Here is a 5,538-nt window from a genome sequence, read left to right as displayed (position 1 = left end):
CGGGCCTGATCCGTCCAAGCAGTTTGTAAAACAAGCTAAACTTTACAAAAACTTACCACAAGCGATGCTTGGAAGGCGTTGAAGAAACAAACAGCAAAAGAACGCAGCAGCACTTGCTGATTGCATCGTAGAAAGGTTCAGTGAAGTTGTTGTGAACAGAAGTTGAGAGTAATGATTCAAATCTTTCACTTGTAAAATTTAGCTGGCGTCATCGGCTCGTTGACAATTTGCACCAGGTCCCTGGTCGCCTTTTCAGTTGGTGCATGGATATAGTAATAATATCCGACACATGCACAGTTAATGTTTATTTTACAGTGAGACGCGCCTTACCGCGGCCACCCACGCCTCCTTGCAAAGTCCAACAGGCAAGTGACGCAACAACGAATTTTTGAAAACATTTCGTTTCGTGTTTTAAATATGGCTAACTTGTGAAAAACGTTTGTTGGGTGGCCACGGTAAGGCGCGTCCAACTGTAATAGGAAAGTCGAGAAAAAAGATAAACTGATTTAAAAATCTTGTATGTCAATAATATCTCAGAAAATAGACCGACCGTAATTCTGCTGGTCTGTTCCAGCAACAGAAACAAATCTTGTGACATAACTAATCCAATATTGAAGGAAATCAGTTAAAGTAAATCAGAGCATTTGTATGTGAATGAGATCGAAACTGTAAATGTCCCCAGTGGCCACAGAATCTATTTGCTCGTGATTGCGTAATCAAACAAGAACCAAACAGGTGGACAAAAGCTTCCCACTCGCTCAAAATGTACGTCATGTTAATAAGCACAATGTTTATCAGGCAGAACATTGATACGCTTTCTCTCATACGAACCCGGGATAGGAAAAATCCAAAATTAATTCGAGAAATGTTTTTATGGCTAATTACATTTTCCGTAGCGTGATCGCTGCCGGTCAGATTGTACAGTTCCTTTCTAAATTACCTGCGATCAAGACAACGTTTGTAACCCGTCTCAATTTTTGAAATTTATATGAAATAGTAAATGTTTACCACCCACGAAATTATTGTAAGGTAGATGTGATACTCAGCAACCCTCTGAGTCACTTTGAAGCTCGAACGAATCAATCTCCCAACTGTTTTCCTGCACACTTTTTTTGCATACCGGTATATGAAGGATTTTTTTCCTTTTTTTGGTAATTTTAGACTTAAACGTTCAATAAATCTATGCTGGCGTGACCAAGACACTTATCAAAGAGCAATTTGTGGCATAATGTTATTAATGTCAGTTAAAATGTGCCCCTTTATCATTTTGGTTAATTGGACCGTATAGACTGAAGTTTTGCATATATTATTTTATCCGTATTTATACTGTTCATTTCGAAAACGTAATGTTCTTTACTGACTCTCAGCCTGGGTAATGTTCTGAGTATGTTCTTAAATTTTAGATAATCTCAGCCTCAACGTTCTTATGAAAAAGACTCTTATATAAAAGGAGTATCAATTACACTGTATAGGATTTGAGAAATCTAATTTGAAAGGGACTCCTACGGCTGATGGCTATATCAGATCTATTTACTTTTCTTCGCTGTCTGCTAGGCAATCACTCAGCAAGCAGTTGCCGTACGTGCGGCACAGGGCGGGTGAATCTCCGCCTGCAAACCTAGGGCAAGGAACCCCTGAACGTAGTATTCCCCGAGCGCGCATTAGATATGAGATCGAGAGAAGGTAGACAGCTAACGAGGCCCGGCAGCCGGCGCCGAGTTCGCTGTAATCCAACGTATCCTGGATACGCTGGATTACAGCAAACTCGGCGCCTGTTGGCAACATGCATGCGCAAGTGGAATAATTATTTTATTTATTAAAAACAAAACCAAGAGATATCACTAGATATTACTGATTTCATTTTGTAAGAAAGACTAATAAAAGACGATTTAATGGCCATTATTTCTCGGGGATGGTATAATGGTTAAAATCCCATAGCCGCTAAACCAAACAAAGTACTGAGATTTTTAATAATGAGTGATATGAAACTGACAAAAACTCTTCTTCTCAAAATTATTTTGATGACAATAAGCAAGCACAAAAAATTCGCTATTTAAACAACCCTATGTAAACAAAAACAAGATGTTCTTTTGTTTGTGCATTTATTTCTTTATTTACATCACGTTAAACAAAAGCAAGTGTTTTGTGTTCGCCCACGACACAAGCCGCGCTGTCTTATGTTGATACAGGCACACGTGGTGATCAGTTTTGAGAGACATGTACAAATTTCATGTGTACACTTTCCTTATCGTCCACTTTTGAAGCTTTAAAACTTCAACCGCCGTTCGATCTATTGTGCTTTCGAAAAAACTGCTTTGAAATGCAAAGTCAGAATACCGTACAAATACCCTTTGGTAAACTATGGTCTCTAAATACGAGATATGTCCAGGATCGACCTTGTTAGCAAGAATTTGCTAGCAAATTATTTTCGCAAAAGTAACAAGGATTTTCCTTGCTAGCTAAAACCGTTCATTACAAATATCGCAAGAATCGCAAGAATAACATATATAACAAGATTCAAGACTTAGAAGAACTTGAAGGCAAGAGGGGCCCCGAAATCCCCGCAAATATCGCAAAAGTAACAAGGATTTTCCTTGCTAGCTAAAATCGTTCATTACAAATATCGCAAAAATCGCAAGAATAACAAATATAACAAGATTCAAGACTTAGAAGAACTTGAAGGCAAGAGGGGCCCCGAAATCCCCGCAAATATCGCAAATATCGCAAAAGTAACAAGGATTTTCCTTGCTAGCTAAAATCGTTCATTACAAATATCGCAAGAATCGCAAGAATAACAAATATAACAAGATTCAAGACTTAGAAGAACTTGAAGGCAAGAGGGGCCCCGAAATCCCCGCAAATATCGCAAAAGTAAAAAGGATTTTCCTTGCTAGCTAAAATCGTTCATTACAAATATCGCAAGAATCGCAAGAATAACAAATATAACAAGATTCAAGACTTAGAAGAACTTGAAGGCAAGAGGGGCCCCGAAATCCCCGCAAATATCGCAAATATCGCAAAAGTAACAAGGATTTTCCTTGCTAGCTAAAACTGTTCATTACAAATATCGCAAGAATCGCAAGAATAACAAATATAACAAGATTCAAGACTTAGAAGAACTTGAAGGCAAGAGGGGCCCCGAAATCCCCGCAAATATCGCAAATATCGCAAAAGTAACAAGGATTTTCCTTGCTAGCTAAAACCGTTCATTACAAATATCGCAAAAATCGCAAGAATAACAAATATAACAAGATTCAAGACTTAGAAGAACTTGAAGGCAAGAGGGGCCCCGAAATCCCCGCAAATATCGCAAATATCGCAAAAGTAACAAGGATTTTCCTTGCTAGCTAAAATCGTTCATTACAAATACCGCAAGAATCGCAAGAATAACAAATATAACAAGATTCAAGACTTAGAAGAACTTGAAGGCAAGAGGGGCCCCGAAATCCCCGCAAATATCGCAAATATCGCAAAAGTAACAAGGATTTTCCTTGCTAGCTAAAACCGTTCATTACAAATATCGCAAAAATCGCAAGAATAACAAATATAACAAGATTCAAGACTTAGAAGAACTTGAAGGCAAGAGGGGCCCCGAAATCCCCGCAAATATCGCAAATATCGCAAAAGTAACAAGGATTTTCCTTGCTAGCTAAAATCGTTCATTACAAATACCGCAAGAATCGCAAGAATAACAAATATAACAAGATTCAAGACTTAGAAGAACTTGAAGGCAAGAGGGGCCCCGAAATCCCCGCAAATATCGCAAATATCGCAAAAGTAACAAGGATTTTCCTTGCTAGCTAAAACCGTTCATTACAAATATCGCAAAAATCGCAAGAATAACAAATATAACAAGATTCAAGACTTAGAAGAACTTGAAGGCAAGAGGGGCCCCGAAATCCCCGCAAATATCGCAAATATCGCAAAAGTAACAAGGATTTTCCTTGCTAGCTAAAATCGTTCATTACAAATACCGCAAGAATCGCAAGAATAACAAATATAACAAGATTCAAGACTTAGAAGAACTTGAAGGCAAGAGGGGCCCCGAAATCCCCGCAAATATCGCAAATATCGCAAAAGTAACAAGGATTTTCCTTGCTAGCTAAAACCGTTCATTACAAATATCGCAAAAATCGCAAGAATAACAAATATAACAAGATTCAAGACTTAGAAGAACTTGAAGGCAAGAGGGGCCCCGAAATCCCCGCAAATATCGCAAATATCGCAAAAGTAACAAGGATTTTCCTTGCTAGCTAAAATCGTTCATTACAAATACCGCAAGAATCGCAAGAATAACAAATATAACAAGATTCAAGACTTAGAAGAACTTGAAGGCAAGAGGGGCCCCGAAATCCCCGCAAATATCGCAAATATCGCAAAAGTAACAAGGATTTTCCTTGCTAGCTAAAATCGTTCATTACAAATATCGCAAGAATCGCAAGAATAACAAATATAACAAGATTCAAGACTTAGAAGAACTTGAAGGCAAGAGGGGCCCCGAAATCCCCGCAAATATCGCAAATATCGCAAAAGTAACAAGGATTTTCCTTGCTAGCTAAAACCGTTCATTACAAATATCGCAAAAATCGCAAGAATAACAAATATAACAAGATTCAAGACTTAGAAGAACTTGAAGGCAAGAGGGGCCCCGAAATCCCCGCAAATATCGCAAATATCACAAAAGTAACAAGGATTTTCCTTGCTAGCTAAAATCGTTCATTACAAATATCGCAAGAATCGCAAGAATAACAAATACAACAAGATTCAAGACTTAGAAGAACTTGAAGGCAAGAGGGGCCCCGAAATCCCCGCAAATATCGCAAATATCGCAAAAGTAACAAGGATTTTCCTTGCTAGCTAAAATCGTTCATTACAAATATCGCAAAAATCGCAAGAATAACAAATATAACAAGATTCAAGACTTAGAAGAACTTGAAGGCAAGAGGGGCCCCGAAATCCCCGCAAATATCGCAAATATCGCAAAAGTAACAAGGATTTTCCTTGCTAGCTAAAACCGTTCATTACAAATATCGCAAGAATCGCAAGAATAACAAATATAACAAGATTCAAGACTTAGAAGAACTTGAAGGCAAGAGGGGCCCCGAAATCCCCGCAAATATCGCAAATATCGCAAAAGTAACAAGGATTTTCCTTGCTAGCTAAAATCGTTCATTACAAATATCGCAAGAATCGCAAGAATAACAAATGTAACATGATTCAAGACTTAGAAGAACTTGAAGGCCAGAAGGGCCCCGAAATCCCCGCAAATATCGCAAATATCGCAAAAGTAGGCGGATGTTGAGGTAACTTCCGATCAATTGGCGAAACGTAATGATCACATGACACGCGCAGCTCTTTGGAAACGGAGTTGAATGAAAAATCGAAACGAAGTAGATCGGGCATAGCCGGACATCTCAAATTCAAGAAACGTTCAAGTTTACGGGTAACAACTTTTCTGAGACAAGCATTCGAGTGCTTTTGAAGTTCCAGCTCATGGAGAAGCGTAATGGTTGTGCACAAAGTTAGCAAATGTTTTGC

The sequence above is a fragment of the Pavona decussata genome, unplaced genomic scaffold (genome assembly GCF_977016875.1).
Source record: "Pavona decussata unplaced genomic scaffold, jaPavDecu1.1 SCAFFOLD_93, whole genome shotgun sequence".
NCBI lineage: Eukaryota > Metazoa > Cnidaria > Anthozoa > Scleractinia > Agariciidae > Pavona > Pavona decussata.
Note: the sequence above shows the minus strand (reverse complement) of the source record.